We start from the raw sequence: 26,813 nt of genomic DNA, 5'->3' as shown, positions 1-26,813 counted from the left end.
ATTTTAAATCAACATTTATTAATGAGATAGGCCTCATTTACTAATGAGATAGGACTCAACCAACTCCAAGTCTTTATTTGGTTTTGGTAGCACTACAATGTGTGTGCTTTTCCAAGTTCCAGGCATCAGGCCATGATCCTTTGTATCTGTAAATAATTTCAGCAAGAATGGGACCTCAAGTTCAGAAAAGGTTTTATAAAAATAGCCAGTAAACTCATCTTGTCCAGGGAGGGGAGACGTACTCATTGTAGCCCCCCACCTCCTCTGGTGAGTCTCCTGGACCAGAATCAAGTCCAATCTCCCTTTTCTTAATTCCTTCCAAACCCGTCTCCTTTTTATGGGTGACCCCAGTCCATTAACATTCCATGTGATTATTTTTAAATTATCCATACTTGCTCCAGGATGATTAGTACGTCATAGGAGCGCATGGAAAACATTATATCTAAAAGGCAATTGTTGGCAACTTGCAATAGTTTAACAGCTGGATGGAGAACAAACCCCAAACTTCCCCTCCCCCCCTTTCCCCTCCCACCTACAACAAGAAAATATCCTCCTACTGTTGGAACCATTGTGGTATCCACAGAGTAGTAAATTCTACTCTTTCCATAGTGTTAACAATAGGGTATGACCAAAATCACCGCTCTCCCCCCCCCCCCAGGAACATTCTATGATAGTAAAGTTACAAAGCATGTCATAAAAACTAAGGCAAAACTATCTCACAAAGAGCAGAAGCCATCTTGTGGGATTCTCTGTCCATTTTTCTTCTGCATTGGGTTTTTACCCCTTTAATTTTCTTCACTGTCTTCCCCCCTTGTTGTTGCCATCCAAAGGGGTCTTTCTCTGTCTCTTCATCAGCGCTTTCCTCCACTCCTTCTGTTGTCATGTCTTCAGTCTGTACATTGAGCTGTTTCAATAATTTTTTAGCTTCTACATGTGAGGCTGCTACCTTGGTTATTCCATTATGAGTGATGATCAGCTTGAAGGGGAATCCCCATTTGTATTTTATCCCTGCATTGCGAAGTAATGTGGTGTATGCTTTGAATTCACAACGTCGCTGAAGGTCCCATGAGAAAGGTCTTGGAAGATAGCTATAACAGAGTCCTCATGTTCTATTTTTTCCAGTTTTCTGAAACGTTGCATTAAATCATTTTTCACCAAGAACGTGTTAAAGCGGACAATCACATCTCTGGGGGGTTCCCGTTTTTTAGGTTTTGGTCTCAGGGCTCTGTGTATGCGTTCTATATTTTCTGCACTGATTTTGCAGTCAGGAAATAATTCTTGAATCCACATGAGGAAGGCCACTTTTAGATCTGAGTCTCCAAAATTTTCAGGTAGGCCCCTGGCCCTCAAGTTAAGTCTCCTTTCCCGATCTTGAGAGTCTTCCAGTTGGATTCTAAGGTCTGCTTGCACGCGTTTCAGAGTCCAAATATATGTTTTATTTTTCAAGCTTATTCCATTGCTGTGTTAGCTGTAGTTTTAACATCATTCACAGTCTCAGTTAATTTAGCAACGTCTTCCCTCAGTGGGAGGAGTGCTTTTGCCCAGTCTTGGGCTAATTCCTTCCTGATTAGGGCTACTAGGCCTTGTGCATTTTCAAGGCCTATCAGTTTCCCTGCTTCTGCTTTGTCATTTTTGGAAGCCTTGGCAACCATTTTTGGGCCTGCTAGTGCTTGTGCTAGTGCTTGGCCTGTGCCTGAGGGAGATTCTTTCGAAGGTAGTGAAATCCACGAATCTAAGGTCCCTTTTAGCAATCCAGGCTTCCTAAAGCTCATCACCTAACAGGGGGAATTATTTTTTAAATGCTTACTCATCATTGTCTCAGTTTGTGCTGGTTATTGTCCTCAGGAAGACGCTCAGCGGCAATTTAAGTAACCATCTTGGTTGATGATGTCACCACCACCCCACCCCGTCTTCAGTTCATATTGAGAGGGGAAGAACTGGTGGTTATATAGGTCATTTTGGGAACACCACCAACAAAGCAAAGCAACACAAAACTTCAATCAATCATCTATTTCAATAAGTTTACTCCAGTACACAGGTTTATTGGTTATGTGTTCCTGGTGTAGAATAGAGGGGGGAAGTTATCTTCCCTTTTTGTTTAACGTGAAATTCATGATGTCATTAAGTTTTTTGTCTCCTCTACTGTGGAGTGCAGCATTTAAAAAAAACAAAACAAACCCTGAACAATGTTTTCATTTTAAGGACAGGTAATAAATAGAATTATTACAATTTCTGAAAACCTCAAGAAAGAATAATTGGCTAGATGCATCCAGCTGAGGCTCTTTAAAAATCGAAGAAAAGAATCTGTAGGATTTGCATTCCTGGCACTGCCTATGTGTTAGTAATTGGTTATGTAGCTAATAAATTCAGAGACTGGAAATAGGAAGAAGGAATATAATGGAAGTTACTGAAGACAGTGTTGAGGTAAAAGAAAATAGATGCACAGTCCTTTGGATACCAGAATAAATAGACTATTTTAAAATGCTTCACAAAGCAACTTATTCCTGAAATGCATTCTATAGAGAGAGATATAAACCAGCATTTAGGAAATACTCGTGTGAAGGGATTTTCCAGGCTTCCTGCAGGATTTTTTCCAGCAGTCGGGTGACAAAGTAAATAGGCAAAATAAATATACTAGTAGCACAGAAAAGGTCATAATTTATTGTAGATCTGATTACTAAGCAGCAACAAGGTCTGGGGAGATCTGGACACTAAGAAACTGGTATTTCCCAGTAGATCTGCAGTCCAGCATCTATAGACAGACCTGGCATCTAAACAATTCCTTCCACTCTCATTGAAATCCCCAATTCTTTCCTGGGCTCTCTTCACCCTCTGCAGCTCTTAATTGTACAACTGCTACAGTCAATTTTACAGCCCCCACTGTATGTTTACATCTCACCCCCTGCCAAAAATACCCCAAACACATCAGGACAACAGCGCTTCAAGGTTGTCTCCAGCAACTCCCTCCACTCAGCAAACTAGGTACAACAACAGTGGGTTACTTTGCATAACTCACACTTTCTCAGCTACGGTCCAATGGACTTTATATGCCTTCGCCCAGTAGTTTTTAAAATATTTTTTAAAAAACTCAAATGGAAGAGAACTTTTTTTGGGGGGGGGTATGAAGTTAGATCTAAGAAAGGTCTCTGCCGCTACATTTTGCTTCTGGGTAGATGGACAACTGCCCAATCATAGCTGCACTAAAATCCTGCATACGTATGTGACAGTGATTATTTTCCTAGCGGGCAGGAATTGCCTTCTCCCTAAGGAAAGACCAAACTAATATTGCAGATATTAATATTGCACATCTTGAAATCACTAGATACATGAAAACTTACATTACACTTATACCGAAAACTGAGTCTGAGAAGACACAACTTAAGAATTACCGCCCCATATCTCTGCTTAATGTGGATTACAAAATTTTTGCAGATATTTTGGCTAAAAGATTTAAAAAAGTACTAGTGGAAGAGATACATAAAGACCAAGCAGGCTTTCTCCCGGGCAGACACTTGTCTGACAATACGAGAAATATAATTAATATCTTAGAAAAACTACAAGTTAATATTAATACTAAAGCAGTTTTGATATTTGTAGATGTGGAGAAAGCCTTTGACAACATTTCTTGGAGTTTTATGAAGAAGAACCTGCAGGGGATGGGGGTTGGTCAAGGTTTCGGAAATGGTATAGGTGCAATATATTCAGAACAAGAGGCCAAATTAATTGTCAATAATGTGGTGGCGGAGGAGTTTACGATTGAGAAAGGGACACGACAAGGTTGCCCAATTTCCCCATTGCTTTTTATTTCGGTCCTGGAGGTTCTCCTAAATATGATTAGAAGGGACCAATTGGTTAAAGGTATACAAATCGGAGCCAAACAGTACAAATTGAAAGCATTTGCAGATGACTTGGTATTGACATTACAGGAGCCTGAATCTAGTACTAAAAGAGTACTGGAACTGATTCAAGAATTTGGTCAGGTTGCAGGATTTAAGTTGAATAAGTTAAAAACTAAGGTTTTAGAGAAAAATCTAACAGCGATTGAGAAAGAGAGGTTTCAGAAGGAGACAGGTTTAACATTGGTGAAGAAAGTAAAATACCTGGGGGTTAATATGACTGCTAAGAATGTGAATTTATTTAAAGATAATTATGAAAAATGCTGGACAGAAGTGAAAAAAGATTTAGAAATATGGTCAAACCTGAAGCTTTCTTTGCTAGGCCGTATTGATGCTATAAAAATGAATGTATTGCCAAGAATGTTGTTTTTGTTCCAATCATTGCAAATTTTGGATAAAATGGACTGTTTCAAGAAGTGGCAGAAAGATATTTCCAGATTTGTCTGGCAGGGCAAGAAGCCCAGAATAAAATTTAAAATACTAACCGATGCAAAAGAAAGAGGTGGATTTGCCCTGCCAGACCTCAAAACTTATTATGAATCAGCTGCATTTTGCTGGCTGAAAGAATGGCTGCTTCTTGAAAACACAGACATTTTGGATTTAGAAGGTTTCAATAATGTATTTGGGTGGCATGCATATTTGTGGTATGATAAGGTCAAAGCACATAAAGCGTTTAAAAACCATATTGTCAGGAAAGCACTGTTTAATGTTTGGATAAGATATAAGGACCTATTGGAAAATAAAACCCCAAGGTGGTTGTCACCGATGGAAGCGAAGGCTCAGAAAAAACTCAATATGGAGGCCAAATGGCCAAAATATTGGGAAATTTTGGGACAAGAGGGAGATAAATTAAAATTGCAGAGCTTTGAAAAACTAAAAAACAAAGTGCGAGATTGGCTTCATTATTATCAAATAATGGAGGCATACAATTTGGACAAGAAAATTGGTTTCCAGGTGGAAAAATCAAAATTGGAAACAGAACTGTTAGATCCCAAAACTAAGATTCTGTCAAGAATATATAAATTGCTGTTGAAATGGAATACTCAGGATGAAACGGTGAAATCTGCTATGATTAAATGGGCACAAGATGTTGGACATAACATTATGTTGGCTGACTGGGAACAGTTATGGACCACAGGTATGAAGTTCACGGCATGTAATGCCTTAAGAGAGAATATTATGAAAATGATATACAGGTGGTACATGACACCAGTCAAGCTTGCAAAAATCTATCATTTGCCCGATAATAAATGTTGGAAATGTAAAGAGACTGAAGGTACATTCTTTCACCTTTGGTGGACGTGCCCAAAGATTAAGGCTTTCTGGGAGATGATCTATAATGAAATGAAAAAGGTATTTAAATATACCTTTCTGAAGAAACCAGAGGCCTTTCTCCTGGGCATGGTTGGCCAATTGGTGCCAAAGAAGGATAGAACTTTTTTTTATGTATGCAACAACAGCAGCAAGAATACTTATAGCGAAGTATTGGAAGACACAAGATCTACCCACTTGGGAAGAATGGCAGATGAAAGTGATGGACTATATGGAACTGGCGGAAATGACTGGCAGAATCCGAGACCAGGGAGAAGAGTCGGTAGAAGAAGATTGGAAGAAATTTAAAGACTATCTACAGAAACATTGTAAAATTAAGGAATGTTAAAAGGATGTTGGAATGAAGTAATGTGGTTTTTGCAGTAACCTTATATAGGGTTAAGGAAGAATGGATTGTTAACAGGTCAGGATGTAAAGTTACAAATATATTAAGATAAATTAATAAGATAAATACAAGAATGGAAAGGACTTGCTGAAACAATCAATTGATCTAGAATACAAAAAAGGGAGGTGTGAGGAGGTCAAGGAAATAAGTAAATGAAAGATAAGTTATGGAAAGATGGATTTCTTTTTAACTGTTTTTACTTTTTCTGTATTTTGTATTTTTTGTTTTTTGTTTTTTCTTATTTTTGTAATTTTTTTGAAACTTTAATAAATATTATTTTTTAAAAAAAAAAAAAGAAAACTTACTCCTTTTGGAAATGAAGCATTGTCCAGACCCATAAGACATTCAAAAACTTTACTTACAGAACTTTCTTCATAACAGAACAGGAACACCAAATGATACATCCAAACAGTTCCATAACATATGACATAGGCTCAGCATCTTGCAAAATATTAAACAATTCCAACAGTCCTAGAAGCAGAGGTCTGTCTCTCCCAACTGCCTGCATTCCAACCTCCACTGGCCTTAGGGAATGCAGATCCTGGAGAGTCGCTTACATCCTTCCTCTCACAGTCTGAGAACAAAGATGTCCAGCAACCACCCTTCTGAAACCTTAACATCTACACCGGAGCGACTTGAGAACAATAAGTTTTCAACTCAGATCAGCTCAGAGAGCACTTCTTTAGCTTTAAGCTTTTAGCCTTTTCTACATTTAGGCATTTCCCATTTCAGTGTGAATTGACTAATTATACTTAACAACTAAAAGGCTAAGCAATGGGTTGTCACTTGAACCTTTTATTTCTTTAAATTGGCTAGATCTCTTTTCCTAGATGTCAGTCTTTACTATGCCCTCGTACAATAGTGAAATCACTGAAAGGTAGGAGTGGTCTAGGACAACAGGGCCCATAATTCTGTTTTTTATATAGCATTCAGCAATAGCTAGAGAATTTTTAAAAAATGAAAGCTGAGGTTCCATTTGTCTCTTGGCTCAGCAGTAGTTTCCAGTAACTCTTTCAAAGGCCACCCCATTTTACAGTAATCTGATCTGGATGTCAATGCCTGAATCACTGCAGCTAGGTAAGTCAAGGTGGTAAAAGGACCCCTGGCATGTACCCGGTAGGTACCGATTTGTGGTTGAAAGTGTAGAGAGACTCACAAATCTGTTTTTCATGGTGCAAAATTTGAGCTACTTTTTTTGGGGGGGGGGTATTTTTTTAGTAAAACTACCAGTACAGTTATTATCTAGAATGCATATCACTTGTACAGAGTATACATAATTCTGATCTCAGTCCAACTATCTGAATCCTGCAAAGTAGTTACTGGTTTTATTTTTACACTTTCTGGCTATTTCCTTTACAAGATCAGTCATGCCCCCCTCACTTAAAAAAAAAAAAAAACCCACCAGCACCCTTCCTTGAAATGGCAAGTATACTACAGAGACATAATGTTTAAGATTCAATGCACATGTTTCTCTCTCTCCCCTCTCATCAGAATGTGCTGTTCTTTATTTCACACTGGGAAAAACAAAAAAGCATAGCAACATAACCTGCTATGAACTTCAATCTTTCACTTGCTGTGTTTGTTACCTTTTTGGTGGCAGGTTACCTGACTCCATTGCCCAGCCTTGCTCTGTATTTTGTGTGCAGCCATTCAGTTTTATGATATGGCAACAGTGCTAAATCCTGTGTTTTTAAATGAGTCATTGCGGGAAAATTGTATAATCTTATCAAAATGGCCTAAGAGCTGCTTAATGCTATTCTGATCAGTGTGCTGTCATTCTACTGGCACTTTCTGTTGCTTGCTCTACTTTGTGGAGCCCTGTGTCACACACATTGTCTCCAGGCTGTCAGACTTTTAGTATAAATCCCTGTCTGGGTTGTATAATAAACCTACAAAATGCTGTTGTTGAAGCTTCCTGCTCTTCATTTGGATAGTTTCATTGATTTTGCTTCTCACTTTTGCTTAGAAGTGTTGTCCTTCTTGTCTGAATATAGATGTGGAAAAGGTTATTCTGAGATCATCAGTATTCTGAGAATTCAGCAGAAATTATCTTGTCTAAAACATCTACAGCCTTGGGTCCTCAAAGCAGAGGAATCCCACTGACATAAGAACATGCATTTTCAGATGGCTACTGATAGTCTCTAGGACAGTTTTATCTGGCTGGCCCCAAGGACTTGCAATATTTTAATCAAGATGTGATAGACAGGATGTGATAGACAGACAGAGAAGAGGTAGGCAAGGAGGATGAATAGAATAGTGCAATAAACCCAACAAACCCAACCCTGAAGCCATATGTCTGTTGTGGGCAGAGGTGCCAAGAGGATTTGGTCAAGCAGGCGAGACACTTGCGCAAGCCTCTCCTTGCTTGGATCTTCATCAAGGAAGAATTGAGTCCTGTCAGGGAAAAAGGCAGAGTTGATATAGTTGATATAGCCATCTATCTATTGATATTTCTCTATATCTACTTAGTACTAAAGAAATTCAAGGTATCTAAAAAATTCAAGGTATCTAAAGAAATTCAATATATCTAATGGTAAAGAACATGAGAAAAGAACAAGAATGGTGACCTTGCAGACTGCCAGGTGCCCAAGAGCATGATCATTTTGCCAAGAATAAATAAATATCTGAGTGGAAGACAAGAAAGAGGAAACAGCAAAATGCCACCTGGTTCCTACACTCTAAAATATTTAAATTTTAATTAAAGAAAAAACCCTTCTCCAATAAGCCAAATAATTATGGCAGGCATAAATAAGCTGGCATCAGAGGAAATGTATTTCTAAGGCCCTGCATTTTCTGGTAGTAATAAAAAAGAAAGAGAAAAATGAAGGTGGCTGAAAGCAAAGAATCATTATGAGACTATTGCCTCCCCGGGGTTGTCAACCTGTAAAAAGAAACATTTTTAGCATTTCCTAAAACGTCCAATGCCAAATTAAATTTGGGGGGAGGGTGTGGGGGGAGGGTGTGGTTAATGGTCTCAACACATAAACTCATAAACTGCTGCTAAGAAGAACCACTGATAGCATTCCTTTATTAAGAGGATTAAGTAAGTGTTTACAATAAATGAGATCTATTATTTATTTATGTTTTTAGTGTGTAGCCTGTTTAGCCCAATAACTTAACAGGGAAAGTCAACATGCCGAACTGGGAAGGAGGCAGAGTGGCAGAGACCTGTAAAAAGAAACATTTTTAGCATTTCCTAAAACGTCCAATGCCAAATTAAATTTGGGGGGAGGGTGTGGGGGGAGGGTGTGGTTAATGGTCTCAACACAGAGACTTTGTAAATCAACAGGCTCAGGTTAAGGAAGCAATCCTTTAGGGCTGGGACTGGGGAGGGGAGGTGGGCTAGATCCTAAACCCATTCCTAAGCCCAGCCAGCAGCAGCCCTGCTGTTGAATGGAGTTTGGATTTGGTGCAACTTTATTCTGATTTACTTTACACTAACTTCAAATATTTGAGAAGTTAGCAGCAAACCCTCCAACATTCCTCAGATGAAAATGGGGACATTTCTCACTCCCTGCCTCCAACTAACCCTCCTTTACCCCCCATTTTTTGTTGTCCGTCCCCCACCACAAAACATTTCCTCCACCACTACATCATTGGGACACCCTTAATCCAGATTTTACTTAATTTTATTCTAGATTTACAAAAAGAACAGCACACACCAGTAAATAAATTTTAGAAAGGGGCAAGATTAGACACAGTCTGACAAAGCACTTTTTAAATAATAAAAAAACCAATTTTCCTTGCCCTCTGCTCCACTTCCCATTTCTTTTCACCCAGAGCAGCCGTGCCCTCTGCCTGCCCCTCAAGGCCAGCTTGGCACATGGGGCTGGGCCTCGGCCACAGCAGCCCCTTGTCCAACTCCAGCAGCCACAGAGAATCATAGAATCATAGAATCATAGAATCATAGAATCATAGAGTTGGAAGAGACCACAAGGGCCATCGAGTCCAACCCCCTGCCAAGCAGGAAACACCATCAGAGCACTCCTGACATATGGTTGTCAAGCCTCTGCTTAAAGACCTCCAAAGAAGGAGACTCCACCACACTCCTTGGCAGCAAATTCCACTGTCGAACAGCTCTTACTGTCAGGAAGTTCTTCCTAATGTTTAGGTGGAATCTTCTTTCTTGTAGCTTGGATCCATTGCTCCGTGTCCGCTTCTCTGGAGCAGCAGAAAACAACCTTTCTCCCTCCTCTATGTGACATCCTTTTATATATTTGAACATGGCTATCATATCACCCCTTAACCTCCTCTTCTCCAGGCTAAACATGCCCAGCTCCCTTAGCCGTTCCTCATAAGGCATCGTTTCCAGGCCTTTGACCATTTTGGTTGCCCTCCTCTGGACACGTTCCAGTTTGTCAATGTCCTTCTTGAACTGTGGTGCCCAGAACTGGACACAGTACTCCAGGTGAGGTCTGACCAGAGCAGAATACAGTGGCACTATTACTTCCCTTGATCTAGATGCTATACTCCTATTGATGCAGCCCAGAATTGCATTGGCTTTTTTAGCTGCCACGTCACACTGTTGGCTCATGTCAAGTTTGTGGTCAACCAAGACTCCTAGATCCTTTTCACATGTAGTGCTCTCAAGCCAGGTGTCACCCATCTTGTATTTGTGCCTCTCATTTTTTTGCCCAAGTGCAATACTTTACATTTCTCCCTGTTAAAATTCATCTTGTTTGTTTTGGCCCAGTTCTCTAATCTGTTAAGGTCGTTTTGAAGTGTGATCCTGTCCTCTGGGGTGTTAGCCACCCCTCCCAGTTTGGTGTCATCTGCAAATTTGATCAGGATGCCCTTGAGTCCATCATCCAAGTCGTTGATAAAGATGTTGAATAAGACCGGGCCCAAGACAGAACCCTGTGGCACCCCACTAGTCACTCTTCTCCAGGATGAAGAGGAACCATTGATGAGCACCCTTTGGGTTCGGTCAGTCAGCCAGTTACAAATCCACTGAGTGGTAGCATAGTCAAGACCGCATTTTACCAGCTTCTTTACAAGAATATCATGGGGCACCTTGTCAAATGCCTTGCTGAAATCAAGGTAGGCTACATCCACTGCGTTCCCTTCATCTACCAGGCTTGTAATTCTGTCAAAAAACGAGATCAGGTTAGTCTGACATGACTTATTTTTCAGAAATCCATGCTGACTATTGGTGATCACAGCATTCCTTTCTAGGTGCTCACAGACTGTTTGCTTAATGATCTGCTCCAGAATCTTCCCTGGTATTGATGTCAGACTGACTGGGCGGTAATTATTTGGGTCCTCTCTTTTCCCCTTTTTGAAAATAGGGACAACATTTGCCCTCCTCCAGTCTGCCGGGACTTCGCCTGTTCTCCAGGAATTCTCAAAGATGACTGCCAGTGGTTCTGAAATCACATCTGCCAGTTCTTTTAATACTCTTGGATGCAGTTCATCTGGCCCTGGAGACTTGAATACATCTAGACTAGCCAAGTATTCTTGTACTATCTCCACGGGATGCTCCCCTCGCAGCTGCTGTCACTCAGGACAAGTCACAGCTCATCCCGCTCCCTGAGCTCAGCAGCAGCACTGGCGGGGGAAAGAGGAACTTTCTGGCTTTCATAATTCTGGGACTGTCCCTGGAAAATTGGGGTACTTGGAGGAAATTTGTTGAAATACTACTAAACTTGTGCTTCCGGTTTTCATACTTCTACAACATTTCCCCACTTCTGATCTTAGACGCCTTTCCATTCTGTTACCATTTCAGGTGTGAACAGAAGATCAAGCATGTAACCATGAGCTAACTTTCATCTTGTGTTTGCCCAGCTTATCGAACCACCAAAGCTTCTCACAGGACAGAGTTACCATGTTTTAGCAAGAGGCATTATTTTGAACCTCACTGAACTTCTTTTCAGAAATTCAATAATTCTCCAGGAGTGATAATAACTCTTGAAAATCAAACTAATTTGTAAATGCAATTTGTAAATAAAAGCCAAACTAATTTGTAAATGCAAAATATTTTTGGACTTTTGCACATGTAAGAGATTGATTATTAGTTCATGAAGGCTCTAAGGGACCGTACACATTTTTGTTTGTCCTGTTATTTCAAGTCTTGGGCCTAAGAGGGTTTGGGGGGTTTTTTGTCCCACTGCTTTCTCTCAGGGAAATCCATTGTTTACTGCTTAATCAGAATAAACATAAATCCGCAGAAAACCTGATTGACATTTGTTCTGATTCAGCGGTTAACAAGTTTTTACGGGGAAAGTGTTGGAACAAAAAAAGCCCTTCTCAGGCATGTGACTTGAAATCATGGGGCAACCAGACATATGTGTGGGCCCCAAGTCTCCTTGCATGCCTGTCTCACAGTTATTGAATTCAGCCAATTTTAGACAGAAATTTCAAACAGCTAATGCAGAAAAAAAATAATTGCTGGAACATTGCTGAGATAAGACTTGAGAACGTGGCCAGGGTCTCCACCAGTGTGACATGTGACGCTGCACTGCCCCCACACTGTGGCGGGAGTCTAGACGGCCTGTCCACAACCCGGCCCCACCCGGAAGTGAAGCCGATTTTCTGGGTGTAAGTTTTGGGAGCACTTGCAGTTGACAGTTAACATGACTTTAACCTTGTATTATAATTCCAGAAGATCTGTGTTTCCTTCCCATGATATCCTGTATCATGGGTAACGAACTGAACGTAGTCAGATCCTTACTCTTCAAGTGCCGAAACTTAGAGCTACAGTATATTCAGAAGTACAAATGAACATTTCTTGCCTTCTAGTCTCCAATGTAATTAGCACCACTGATTATTTTCATGAGGGACTCTCTGTTCTTGTCAAAATCTTTACCATAACAACTTCTGAATTATAATACAGCTGTAACTGCCTGTACTACCGTGTTCAATGGAGGAAGAAATGCAGAAGGAACATCTCAAAAATGAAATTAATTAAACTGGCTAATGTTCTCAAAGTTCTCTGAAGATGAAAAGCTCTACAGGAGTTTCAAATTATGATAATTAAATCACCAAAACGCTGTACTTGAGATTTTACTCAGTGAACCTCACAATAACTGTATAAGATGGGTCAGTAACTGATGAGGAAGCTAAACATGAGAAAAAGGCTTATTTAGGACTCCTTAGAATAATAGCCGTTATGCATGCAGGCACTGTAAGCGGAAGCCAGGCTGCATGCATGACTTTGCAGGTCCCGGCCTTCATGCCTCCTGAAGCTCAGAAACTTCATCTGCATAACAAAAGGCAGAGAGGATTCTAAAACCCTTCAATGGATTTGCTGGTAGCTGGCAGACAGCCAATCCCTGCTGCGATAGGGCCAGTGTTGTGATTCGCCAGTCACAGCATAAGGTGACCTATCACAGGCAGGGAGGTGTGTTGCCTGGGCTGCCTTTATATCCTGGGCTGAGTGCCCCTGTTTGCCCCTGTTTGCCATTATTGTTCTTTGTGTTCCTGATGTTACAATAAATCCACTGATGTTACAATAAATCCATTTTGAGCTGAAATCTGGTCTTGGGTCATGCCTGAACCCACCTACACTTCAAAAACCTTCGACCTTTTTCAAAAATAAGACCCACCTTTAGTCCCAATCAACAACACGGCATCCACTTTTCACTGTTTGCTGTGTGTTCTCCCTTTCTTTGTTCTCCCTTTCTAGACTGAGCAAAGGAAGCAACATGGCTGCTGTGCCTTTAGAAGGAGATCTTAGTCAGGTGCAGCTCAAATGGCAGAGGTAGGAAAAATGTGAAATTCCCTACTGAAATTCCTGGTTCAATATAGTCTCTCTCCATCTCTTAAAACAGGGAGGGAAGGATGTTGGTCCAGATGTTGGTCTTCAACTCCAACTCCCATCAGCCCCAGCAAGCATAGCAAATGATCAGGCTGGAGCTGGAGTCTAGTAACATCTGGAGGACCACAGGATCATGCTTATTGTCAGAATAATTTGGTGCTGGTGCAACTATTGAAATGCACCTTAGTTCATGGTGAAAGATCAATGCTGACTGAGATACCCGTTAAGAACTGATTGCTCACGTGAGATCAAGGCTCATGGCTCACATAGCCACAACTAAACCATCCCTGAAATACTGGCAGCCTTAGGGAAAGCTCAGCTTGCCATGCAATGCCCCTTACTGCTCTCTTTCTTCAGATGTATTACACTTTCTTTCACGTAGTTCTTTATGGGTTAGTGCTGTTATTCTACATCCTGTGTTCGGTTTCCTATCAGATTTGTTCATGGATCCTAGTAGGCCTAAAATGAATACACTGACCCAGACTGCATTGTTCCATTCCAACAGACACCTCAGATTCCTAATCCCAAACTCTCTCACACACACGTTTTCTTCCACTTCAAACAATGAGGAAGAAAGTACCGTCATTCTAAACCTTATGGATTTTGTGCTGCTCAGTCGAGACAAAAGCAATTCTTGTTATAACAGTAATACGCACCCTTCTCTTTCATATCTATATTGAGATATTCCCCAGCAGGGAAAACACATCGAATTGTGAGCTACAGTAATGTCCAACCTTATTCCATCTTTTCGATAGCCTAGCAATTCATCCATTCCCCCCAGGAAATTGTACAGTTGTAAACAGGATACAACTATCCTGAATGCTGTAAGAAGAAATCATAAATTTAAAATAAAGCTGCCTTCAGTTTTCTTAGAGACATGTACTCACAGAAGAACAGTGTGAAGTTGAAATCTCTGTTTGAAGGGGGGAAATGCAGGCTTCATGTAGAGAATTTAAAATATTTGCTAGCAGCATTCAAATGTTCCTGTTGGATTTGAATAATATTGCTGTAGCCCAAAGAGTTGGTGGCACTTACAGAAAAGAAAGTTTACAGTTCATATTCAGTACTCCTCACAGATTTGTAGTGCAATAAATTCCCTTTAAAGTAGAAAACATTGTGTTTTCTATATGTCTGAGTAAATGTGATTAGACAAATTCACTCTCATTAACAGATGACTAAACTGAAGTTCTAGATAATGACTTTGGTTCCGCCCTGAACATTCAGTCATAACCCTTCCAACAGAGCTGGAGACAAGCATAGCAATTGTCATTCATTTCCTCGGGCATAATGCTAAACACAGAACACAGAAATGGGTCTTGGAGAAGTGTGAGAAATTAGGTTTAATAGTGTAACTGTAATGGATGCTGATTAAGGATAGAAATGGGGTGGTCAGGTATTTTTAAATGCAGTTCCCAAGGGAGAGGAAATTTGGGAGGGCTTCAGGTGAATATTTGTAGGTTCTCAAATACTGTTTAATGTAATACTTCTCCTTCCCTTCCTGTCTGAAGCAAAGGGCAAAAGCAGGGACACAGGCCTCGTTCACTCTCCCATGGACACTGAACTTCTGCAGGGGGGAACCTGAGGTGTTCAGGGAGGCTCCGTGCACAATTTATAACCTTGATCTTCCGGGGTGCAGACTCAGGAGACTACTCAGGTAGAAGTCTCCTTGGTGCAGATGTGCAAGGCTGAAGCCCCCTAATGCCATGGTCATCAGAGGTGGTGGCAGAATGACTGCGATTTATAGCAAAATGGGACATTTTTTTCTAGAAGAGAGCTATAGTCTCTTGACACCTAAAACAGAATAGCAGCAGCATGTTTCCAAAGCAACTGGAACACTTTAAAAACAAGGTGGTGTGCTTTATTGAAATTTAAAAAATTATAACAAACAAATGTATGAAAAGTAAAAATGATAGTACAAAAAGATAACAATATTCGCTAATTCATACCACCGTACATTCTTCTAACAGATCCTATGACTTCCCGCCACCCCACCATGTATTTATAGCTTAACTTATCTGATACACTATTAATCTCTATTTTCTTTTAAATAATATTTGTTAATATTATATTCTCTTATATTTGTTCATCATTACACAGAAGATATTCAAATGCTGCCACTGATGTCATATTGCTACAATAATCTTCTAAATATTTTTTATACACGTCTCATTTTCGAATAAAGGTCTGTATTACCTGTCAGCTTTCCTGTCATTTTTGCCAATTCGGTGTACTCCAACAGCTTACTTTCCCACTCTAGCTTTGTTGGGATTTTCTCTCCCTTCCAATTCATTGCAATATAATATATATACTGTATATATTTAAAAACAAGGTGGTGTGTTATCACTTGCTTTGGATTAATCTTAGTGCTTTCAATTGTGTTTCTCCAGAGTGAGCAGCCTCCTAATGGGCAAAATCAAAACAGGAATGCATACGAAGTTTCTTGAAACAATGCAAAGCTACTTATTTCCTTTGCTGAAAAGTTTATCTTTACCAGTTCTGTAAAGGCACAGAAAAAAGACACATATATTCATCTTAAATAATGCAGTAGAAACAAAAGAATAAATGTAATGAACTGTCAGGCATAAAAAATCTTTTAACATTTTCTTTTCAAGTTTCAAATCTTTATTGTTTTGGAGTGCCTGTAATAAAGTCTTAGGGGCTGATGCAATTCTGTCAGTTTATGTTTCTGATGAAAGAAGCACCTTTCCCCCCTCCAAATATAAGTTTGGACTAAAAGAAAACTCATTCCCAATCTAGTGAGAAGTAAAGTTGGCTAAACACCATAATACAAATGTCAAATGAATAATGCAATGAAAAGGTGGCTCCTTTCCAGGAATAGTGTGTTGAAACAAACAGTGTCTGATTAGAAGAGGAAAGCAGGGCAATATGTTCTTTTTCTCACCTAAAAATGTTATGTTAACGTATAATGTCGTTATCACTAACTTTAGCTTAATGTTATAGAATTAGCTTTCCCATTCAACATGAGACTCATAGAATCATATAGCTGGAAGGGACCCAAGGCTCATCTAGTGCAACCCCCTGCAATGTAGGAATCCTGCCCACAGTCGTCTCCAGGGGGGCTTGAACCCCCAGCTTTCTGGTTAACAGCCAGACATACTGATCCATTGTGCCACAATAACAACAACCCCTAAGGCAGATATGGAGTAGAGAAGGGTGAACTCATCCAAACTCACCTCACTCCAATTATTCCTTCTTCTTTTTTTAATAATAATATTTATTAAAATTTCAGAGGAAATACAAAAATATGAAAAGAAAAAAAGAAAAGAAGAAGAAAAAAAGAAGACAAAAAGATACAAAATACAGAAAAATAAAAATAGTTAAAAACAAATCAGTCATTCCATATCCTATCTTTCATCTGCCTATTTCCCTGACTTCCTCACACCTCCCTTTTTTTGTATCCTGATTCAGTCATTGTTTCAGCAAATCCTTTCTATATTTTAGCTTATAACCAATTAGTTTAATTGAAATGAATAGAGTTAACCAGTTATTCCAATTAAACTTTTTATTGCACTAGCCATAGGCCATGGCATCATTCAGAAGGTGAACAAAAATAAAAAACAAGAAAACAACAACAACAACAATAACCATAAAAATAATCAGGCACAGACATACAATAAAACCACGGTCACGGCTACTAAAATTATTTGTTGCATTAAATAGAATAGAATAGCAGAAGATTCTCAGGTAAGATGTGCCAAATTAAATATCCGAATCCCCTTTGCAGTTGACCACTATTTTGTCTAGTTCCTTCTTCCTGATCTTCTTAGCTGCCAGCACATAGAGTGCTACTTTATAAGTAATAAAGTCATCGGTGTCGTTCAGCAGCCATTTCACCCTTTCCACCCTATTCAAATGTGTTCCACTCGTAAACAGGGGTTTTATAAATCAGTCTCTTGGGTCTATGTATAACGGGCACTGCAATAAATGCACAGGTCCTCAACGCAAGGTTGTCCACACAGATAGAGTCTCTCTTCGTAATGTACTTTGCTGTACCGCCCATCGAACACTGCCAAGGGCATCAATTGGAATCGTAGTTCTGTAAAAGCGATTCTTAGTACGGCAAGTGGAAGCTTTGTCAGGTATCTGGCTCGGGTATGCTCCATTTTGCTAAGTGGGAACCATGGTGAGCTCTTAGTAGAAGCAATCATGGTTAGATCCCTTTCTGCATCGAACCTAAAGAGACAGTCTCTTAAGTGCCTCTTATTTATCTTCATGGTCAGCTGAAGATCTTGTAATTGATATTGGGACAAGAGGTGTTGGATGCCAGTCTTCCAGCATTTGGTCTGTTCCCGTTCTGTATAAGACATAGCGGGAAATCTCTCCTCCGAAAGAGATTGAAGTCTTTTCACATAATTTAGGCACAGGTAAGACGTGGGTGGCGCTGTTGGTTAAACCACAGAGCCTAGGACTTGCTGATCAGAAGGTCGGCGGTTCGAATCCCCGTGACGGGGTGAGCTCCCGTTGCTCGGTCCCTGCTCCTGCCAACCTAGCAGTTCGAAAAGATGTCAAAGTAGATAAATAGGTACCGCTCTGGCGGGAAGGTAAACGGCGTTTCCGTGCGCTGCTCTGGTTCACCAGAAGAGGCTTAGTCATGCTGGCCACATGACCCGGAAGCTGTCTGCGGACAAAATGGCTCCCTCGGCCTATAGAGCGAGATGAGCGCCGCAACCCCAAAGTCGGTCACGACTGGACATAATGATCAGGGGTCCCTTTACCTTTTAAGACGTGGGTGGCGCTGTGGGTTAAACCACAGAGCCTAGAACCTGCCGATCAGAAGGTCAGCAGTTTGAATCCCCACAACGGGGTGAGCTCCCGTTGCTCGGTCCCTGCTCCTGCCAACCTAGCAGTTTGAAAGCACGTCAAAGTGCAAGTAGATAAATAGGTACAGCTCCAACGGGAAGGTAAATGGTGTTTCCGTGCACTTCTCTGGGTCACCAGAAGCAGCTTAGTCATGCTAGCCACATGACCCAGATGCCGGCTCCCTCGGCCTATAAAGCGAGATGAGTGCCACAACCCCAGAGTCGGCCACTACTGGACCTAATAGTCAGGGGTCCCTTTACCTTTTACCTTTTTAATCAATTCTAGCCTTTGTTGTCATGTCAGCTTCAGCATGAAGAAGAGCAGCTGTGGTCCCAACCTCACTCATTACTCAAGGTCTTCTCCAAAAAATCCACCTCAAGGACATCTGCTCCACAATCACAGTCTCCAAAAGCATCCCCCTCCTTCTCTTACATCATCAATGGCAGGAAATGCAAAACGGAAAAGAGAACCGGGGCATCTTGTCCCCATCTTGTCACTCTGGCTGCTAAGAGTGCATCTGACATGCTCCTGCAGGAGCCCTGGGAGAACTACATCTTTCATAGCCTCTAACGATCCAGTGCCCTATTGGTTAAGAATCTGCTTTCAGCCACAGTCACTGAGAGGATCCCATAGAATTTTCCAGCGTACATATTATCTTTCCACTCATCATTGTGGGTATTTTGATTTTCCTTATTACAAATTCAACTAGTATCTTGAGAGTTAATATCAAAGAGTTGATATCAAACAGTTGTTGCAAACCAGCTAGCTAAGTGCAGAGCCATTAAGAAACAATGGAGTGCTGTTAGGGGACACTGGCAATGCAAAAGAAGTGTCCTTCCCCCAGATCTGAGGAGTGGCCAGATGCATAAGAATTGCCAGGTTGCCAAGGTGGGTCATGATGTCAAAGGAAAATTTGTCCTTTTTGAAAATATAAGAGTGTGTGCTGGGAAGAAGAACAAAGGCCAGACCAGGAACCATGACTGACTGCTGCCTTGAAGCCAAGCTTGCTGAAAATGTTTTAGCTGAGATTCCTGCATTGCAGGGGTTGGGCTAGATGACCCTTGGGGTCTCTTCCAACTCTACAGTTCTATGATTCTATGATCTCCTGACTAAACTTTTGTTTGCTCAAGAGCCTCAAAAGTGTTAGATTACATGTTTAAAAGAAATAACATCTTGTCTGGCTTGTGCTCATCATCTCAGTGTAATTTTAAATTTTGATGCCTCTTTCAGAACAATGCCCTTTATTTCTGGAGCTCTTCTGGAGCTCTTCATCCTATTTTATTAATTTCACAGAGGAGAGAGGAGGAACCTACAGTCTTCCTAGGCATCCAAGGAAGTAGTGTTGACTATGATGAGATGGGATGTCAGCGTCTGCAACACTTGAAGAAAAACTCTTAATGGAAGGAAATCTTTATCCTATTTCCACATTTAGGCTTTCTGTGTGGATGGCTTTTAAGGGCACTTACCTTGGTTGAGACATTATGAATCAAGGATCATAGTCAAACACAGAACATATAAATTTGCTGGAAAAGAAGTTTTGTTGTTTGAATGAATAAGCAAGGAACAAAAGCAAATAGCTCACAGCAGATGATTCTCCTTCTAGGATCCACCATGATTGCTTGCTCACTTACCAAGCAGTTCTTAAATATTTATTTATTACCTATGGTATCATGTCTACCTGGGATTTATCTAATGTTATCCACACAAAAATCCTTTGAGATACAGGTATTGTCATCTGTCAGAGACATTATGCCTTATTTCCTCATATGGTCTTATTCTAAGTTTACCTTGATCTTCCATTATCAAATCTCTATAGGTTGCCCATTCCTTATTCATGTTTAGTTTTTTCATGGCATGGGCTTCTAGAGGTGAGAGCCACCATGGTGTCCTTGGCTCCAGTCTCGTTTTGTACTTACTCCAGACTTTAAATAACACGTTTCTAATTAGGTGGCTATTGAAGTCTTTATGGACTTTGATCTTATCATATGCAAGGTAGGCATGCCATCCATACCTGTTGTTAAAGCCCTTCAGGCCTAATAAATCTGCTTTTTCCAAAGCATTCTTTCATCCATACAAGGCATTCTGCTTCATAGTATAATTTTAAATTTGGCAATGCCAGACCTCTCTCTTTTTTGTCTGTCAGGAGTTTAAATTTTATGTGGGCTTTCTTATTTTGCCATATGAATTTTGTCATATTTTTGTCCACTCCTTGAAACATGTTTCCCTAGATATTATGGAAATTGGTCGAAAGAGATGGAGCATTTTGGGAAGGACATTCATTTTAATTATGGAAACTCTTCCTCCTATTGATAAATTTAATCTGCTCCAAATTTCAAAATCCTTTTTTATTTCTTTCCAAACCTTATTATAATTATTTTCAAATAAATTGATATTTCTCATGGTTAATTCTATACCTAAATATTTTGCCTTTTTCACAATTTGCAATTTTGTCTTTTCCTGTAGATCTTTTTGTTACTGCTCTTGCATGTTTTTCACCGTTAACTTTGTCTTAGTCATATTCATCTTAAATCCTGATACACAGCCCAATTCTAGAATTTTCTCTATTGCTTTTGAGACACTTGTTTCTGGTTCTTCAGTTGTTAAAATTATGTCATCCGCAAACGCCTTGATTTTAAATATCTTTTCCCCTAGTGTAATCCCTTTTATTTCATCTTCATTTCTTAATTCTGAATTTAAAATTTCAAGAGTTAAAATGAATAATAAGGGCAAAAGCGGACAACCCTGCCTGGTGCCCTTCTCAATTTTTATAATATTGGTCTTGGTGTTGTTTACTATTAAACTGGCTTGTTGTTCTTTATATATTGCTTTGACACTCTACAGAATTTTTCTCCAAGAGCTGATAGTTCTATAGTTTTTTGCAGAAAGGCCCAAGGTAGGTTATCAAAGGCCTTTTCGGCTTCTATTAGCATAAATGCTACTTTTTTGCTAGGTCTTAATTCCAAATATTCAATTAAATCAGTAACCACTCTAGTGTTTGTTTTCATATGTCTGTTTGGTAGAAAGCCCGATTGATCATAATTAATGGTATCTTTTAGTATTAATTTGAGCCTGCTTGCCAGGATGCCCGCAAATAATTTATAATCATTGTTTAATAGTGAGATGGGTCTGTAGGTACTTACTAGCTCTCTAGGTGTTCCTTGCTTATGAATTAATGCAATATCTGCTTCTTGGCATGACATTGGGATTTTACCTTCTTCCAATATTTTATTCATTAGATTTTTTAAAGGCAGGACTATATTATCTTCCAATTTTTTATAGTGGATCGACGTTAGTCCATCTGGGCCAGGAGCTTTACCAGTTTTCAAACTTGAAATTGCTTGGTGTAATTCCATTGTCGTAACTGCGGCATTTAACTGTTCCACTTTCTCTTTGCTTATTTTAGCTATTTTCCTCTTTGAGAGGTAATCTGCAATTTCTTGTTCTGTTTCTGACCCTCTTTTATATAGTTTTGTGAAATATTTAATGTTTTATTATGTTTTTTATATTTTGACTCAATTTTTTATCTTTAGGGGATTTTGCTAGTACTTTTTCTTGATTTTCTAATCCTGCTTTATTTTATTTTATTTAGATTCCCTAATCTTTTTCTGTATTATATTTTGTTGAATATAGAATTCTCTTATATAGGCCATACTTGCATCCCATATTACTCTGGGATATGTGTCTTGTGCCATGTTTATTTCAAAGAAGTCTTTTAATGTTTGTTGAGCATTTTGTAAAATCGTCTCATCATTTATTAGTCTATCATTCATTTTCCACCGTGTGTTTCTTTTTGTGTTTTACCTCATTTCCATAATAATTGGATTGTGGTCTGATATAATTTTAGGCGAGATTTCTATTTTTTTAATTGAAGGTATGAGATTATGTGAAATCAATATCGCATCAATTCGACTTGCTGATTTGTTAGTATCAGAATAATACGTATACTGTTTGTCATTTGCGTGCTTATCTCTCCATATATCTTTTAGATTTAAATCATCTACCATCTGGCAGAATGTTGTCAGAAGTTTCCCAGTTTTAACTGGGGAATCTTTCTCAGTCCTATCCAAGTTTGACGAAATAACCCCATTTAGGTCTCCCATGATTATCATATTGTGGTTCGAGGACCCGACCCCCGCAATGTGGAAAGAACACACAAGGACACGTTATATAAGGTTAATGGGCAAGTAAAGGCCACAACTTTATTGATTACAGCAGTGAAAAGGTATTGGCTTAGGCATTGGATCTCTCAAGCAAGTGGGTTTATTCACCAGTAGGTGGAGCCTGTTGATGCTAATCCAACTATAGGCTCTCCCCTGATGTCACCGAGGGTCGTGCCATGGCCTCCCGCCAAGCAGGCATCAGACAGAAATACACGACCGCCAGATTCCTTTAACAGAATACCCCTAAATTGAAGGCATAGGCGATGGCCACACCTAGCTCTTCGACACACCACAACACATTATTCCAATGCCTAACCTACCCACCAATACCACAAAAGTTGTGACGATTGCTACGAGGTAGGCGAAAAAACCAAAAAGCCTAATGCCAAATGGAAAAACTCCTACCAGGCCCCCTAGACAACCAGGGCGACCAACCTAAGGTCCATAGCAAGGCCAAAGACCTAAGCCCTAACTCAAAGGGAGTGGAGGGTGGGTGACTCGCGGCGAGACGACGAAGAATGAGGCCGGGGAGAGGCTGGCGCCGCAGCAAAAGGCTGCCGAACACACCCCCTCCAGGCACCTGGTTGGTAGCCTGTCGAGGAGGCGTGGGCGCCAGCCAGGTGAGGCGGGGGCAGGGGGCTCATGCCCCCTGCTAGGGGCGGTGCTCGGCTCCCGCCCACAACCACTCCCCTCTCTTGCAGGGAGGAGAGTTTTTGTGGTTCGAGGACCCGACCCCCGCAATGTGGAAAGAACACACAAGGACACGTTATATAAGGTTAATGGGCAAGTAAAGGCCACAACTTTATTGATTACAGCAGTGAAAAGGTATTGGCTTAGGCATTGGATCTCTCAAGCAAGTGGGTTTATTCACCAGTAGGTGGAGCCTGTTGATGCTAATCCAACTATAGGCTCTCCCCTGATGTCACCGAGGGTCGTGCCATGGCCTCCCGCCAAGTAGGCATCGGACAGAAATACACGACCGCCAGATTCCTTTAACGGAATACCCCTAAATTGAAGGCATAGGCGATGGCCACACCTAGCTCTTCGACACACCACAACACATTATTCCAATGCCTAACCGCCACTCGAGCCGAAAGGCTCGCCGCCAATACCCTCACGACTGTAACCAATCCCGGATGTTATTGATGACACTATCTAACCAAATGTTGTTCCCCAGGTCTGATAAATGCACCCCGTCATTCCGGTATAAGGCTTGGTCGCCGATCCGGATACGGTCATGATAAATGACTCGGCCATCCATGAAGCGCACCCAACAGGCCACAGCCCGATTCACGAGTTTCCTGGTTTTTTCAATGGCCATACAACTCTGAGCACCGCGCCAAAAAATTCTCTTCAGCAAAGAGGACCAGAACACCGTCGTTCTGGGACATAAGGCAGCAAACGCATTCAAGTCTCTTTTTATGTTTGACAACAAGTCCACACTTCTTCTGTTGGCAAGGTCATTCTCCCCTAATTGAATGACAAGGATATCGGGGAGGCCGAACGTGGCAACTTTCTCCCACAGCAGTGGCATAAGCTCGTCCCAGCGCACGCCTTTTCGCGAAAACAAGGAAACTCGAACTCCAGGTGGTAAACCAAGATTAGGCGCGAGGCCGCAGCTGACCGCCCGAACACGGGCCCAATAGACAATACTGTGGCTGCAAATCCACACGCGTCTCCTGAGCACAGCTGAGGATGAAAAGACAACGAGAAACCGGTAAGCGGGGGTGTTACAACAGGGCGCATTCTAGCGAATATAACTTTTATAAGCGTTGGATTTCCACCGGCCCATTTCTTTAATCCTATCCGCAGGTAGCCCCAAGTGGGCGGCAGTTGTTGCGGCGCCAATGCTGAATGAGTGCGCCGCGTACTCCTGGGAAGATAAACCGCAAGCCCCAATAGCTTTGCGGAGTACCCTGGTGAATTGGTGTCTCAATAAGGGTGACCCATCTTCGTGAACCAGAAGCGGACCCGGGCCGGATGGTCTGAGGTAGAGGTATCGCCTAGTGTCCTTTACCGGGCAGGGACCCTGTTGTGCGGACGCTGACAGTTTAACCAGAACACCCCTACCAGCCTGATCAGTTTTGGACTGACGAATCCGCACCGTCAAGGTAGATTCGGACAACTGCACGTCCTCCTTAAGGAGGCCACGGGTTGCACCTTGTGCGCTAACTTCAAACACCACTTCACCAACCCTCAGCGCGCCAAAAAAGGCGATAGCGTACGCTGCGGAAAAGAGACGGGCCTCGAACTTGGACCAGCAAATTGACCTGAGTTTTATGCGAATCTGAGATAGCAACCCATAAGGAATCGGCTTACGGCCCTCGGCCCTGGGTGGTTGTAACCTGCCCCAACCCTCAATAGCTCTACGAATCAGGAAGTCACTACACGGGTCATAGGAGAATGTGGCTTTTGAAAAGAAGCTGATGGCGGCTACATGTATCTTTAAGGTTTTGGGGGCACGACCCAAATCGTCTAGATGGGAAAGGTACTGCAGGACATCGTCAGTGGTGGGTGGCACATTATGCGACAGCCCAGATAACCCAGACCTGAAACCCAGGAAATCGCACCAGGCCTTCTTGTAAGACCTGAGAGTGGAGGGTGCGACGAACGCTAATACTCCCTGTATCACTTTGCGCCTCCAACGTTCCACAGGTGCTCCGGAAAGGGTTCAGGCAATGGTTGTGCTCCAGGTGCTAGTGACCGGAAGCGAGATATCTGAAAGCGAGACAAGGCATCGGCTATATCATTATTAGTCCCTGGTATGCATTTGGCTGAGAAAATTATGTTGTACTCAAGGCACTGGAGAACGAACACCCGCAGAAGGGAGGAGACCCTCTCAGACCGAGACGACTGCCTGGCTAGTATGTTCACCACCGCCAGGTTGTCGGTCCTGAAGCATACGCGGCGATTTCGAAAATCGTCTGTCCAGATGTGAACGGCCACCACTATAGGAAAAAACTCAAGAAAGGTGAGATCTCGCGTGATGGCCTGACCTTGCCACGCCGTTGGCCATTGTTGCGCGCACCAACGTCCCCTGAAGTACAAGCCAAAGCCTAGAGACCCAGCTGCGTCTGATTGGACCTGAAAATCTGATGACAAATTTAAAACATCCTGCCATAGAGAAACCCCATTGTAATTTTCCAAAAATGTTGTCCACACCTCCAAGTCGGCCTTGACTGACTTGGAAAGCCGGACTCTGTGGTGTGGGTGTCTGAGACCCACTGACAGCCTGGCTAGGCGGGCACAGAAGGGGCGTCCGGGGGAAACTACCCTGCACACGAAGTTAAAATGACCTAATAGGGATTGGATTTGTCTAAGGGTGATCTTCCTTAGCGTAAGGGTGTCACGGATTATTTTCTTAAGGGCGTCAATTTTTTCCTCAGGTAGGCGGGATGTCTGGGCCGTTGTATCCAATTCGATGCCCAGGTACGTGAGGCGCGTGGCCGGTCCCTCGGTTTTTTCAGCTGCGAGGGGAACGCCCAGGTCCTTAGCCAGGGTTGAGAATGCTCCGAGCAAGGAGGCGCATTCCCCCGTGTTGGACTTTCCCACGAAAAGGAAATCATCCAGATAGTGGGTGACTCCAGTGGAATTGGTCCTAAAACGCAAGGCCCAGTCCAAGAATGTGCTGAATGTTTCGAATGCCGAACAGGCTACTGTGCAGCCCATTGGCATGGCCCTGTCAACGTAGTATTTTCCTTGAAATTTAAAGCCCAGCAACCAAAAGTCACTAGGGTGCACTGGCAAGAGGCGGAAGGCTGATTCAATATCGCACTTCGCCAGAAGTGCCCCGCGACCAATACTCCGAATTAATTTAACTGCCTGGTCAAAGGAAGCGTATTTTACCGTGCATAGCTCTTGTGGGATGGCGTCATTAACCGAGCCACCTTTCGGATAAGAAAGATTGTGAATGAGCCTAAATTCCCCACGGGTCTTCTTGGGAACGATGCCTAATGGTGACACGTGTAAATTTGGAAAGGGGGGTCTGTCAAACGGGCCTGCCACCCTGCCTGCGCTCACTTCCTTGGCAATCTTTCTCTTGGCTACTTCCGGTCTCTCTCTAACAGACTTCTGATTGGGGGAGTCTTTTGCTATCAAAGAACCTGGTATAGGGATTCTAAACCCGCTGGAAAATCCTTCACGGAGGTAGGAAGCTGCATTTTTATCTGGGTAAAAGGACAGCAGATCGCAAAGGGGGGGGCGAGCTTGATCGGGGAAAACGCCAATTCTAAAACTACCTCACCTTCTGTTCCCTGCCGCGGGGGCTCCCCTGGAACTGGAGTGATGGAACCCCCGGCCTCCTCGAAAGGGCTGTTTCCCCCCCCAAAGCAAGATGTAACCGGGTGAGCCCCGGCGCATCTGTCGCATTCATGCGGGTATTTACAAGATGGCCTTTGACATAACCCTTTATTGTACTCCCAGCATACCCTGCGCTTGAAATCCCTTCTTTGCTCGGTCCTAGT

This window comes from Podarcis filfolensis (assembly GCF_964270895.1).
Source record: "Podarcis filfolensis genome assembly, chromosome: 4".
In the NCBI taxonomy this organism is placed as follows: Eukaryota; Metazoa; Chordata; class Lepidosauria; order Squamata; family Lacertidae; genus Podarcis; species Podarcis filfolensis.
The sequence above is the reverse complement of the archived record's forward strand: the minus strand, read 5'-3'. Positions refer to the sequence as shown.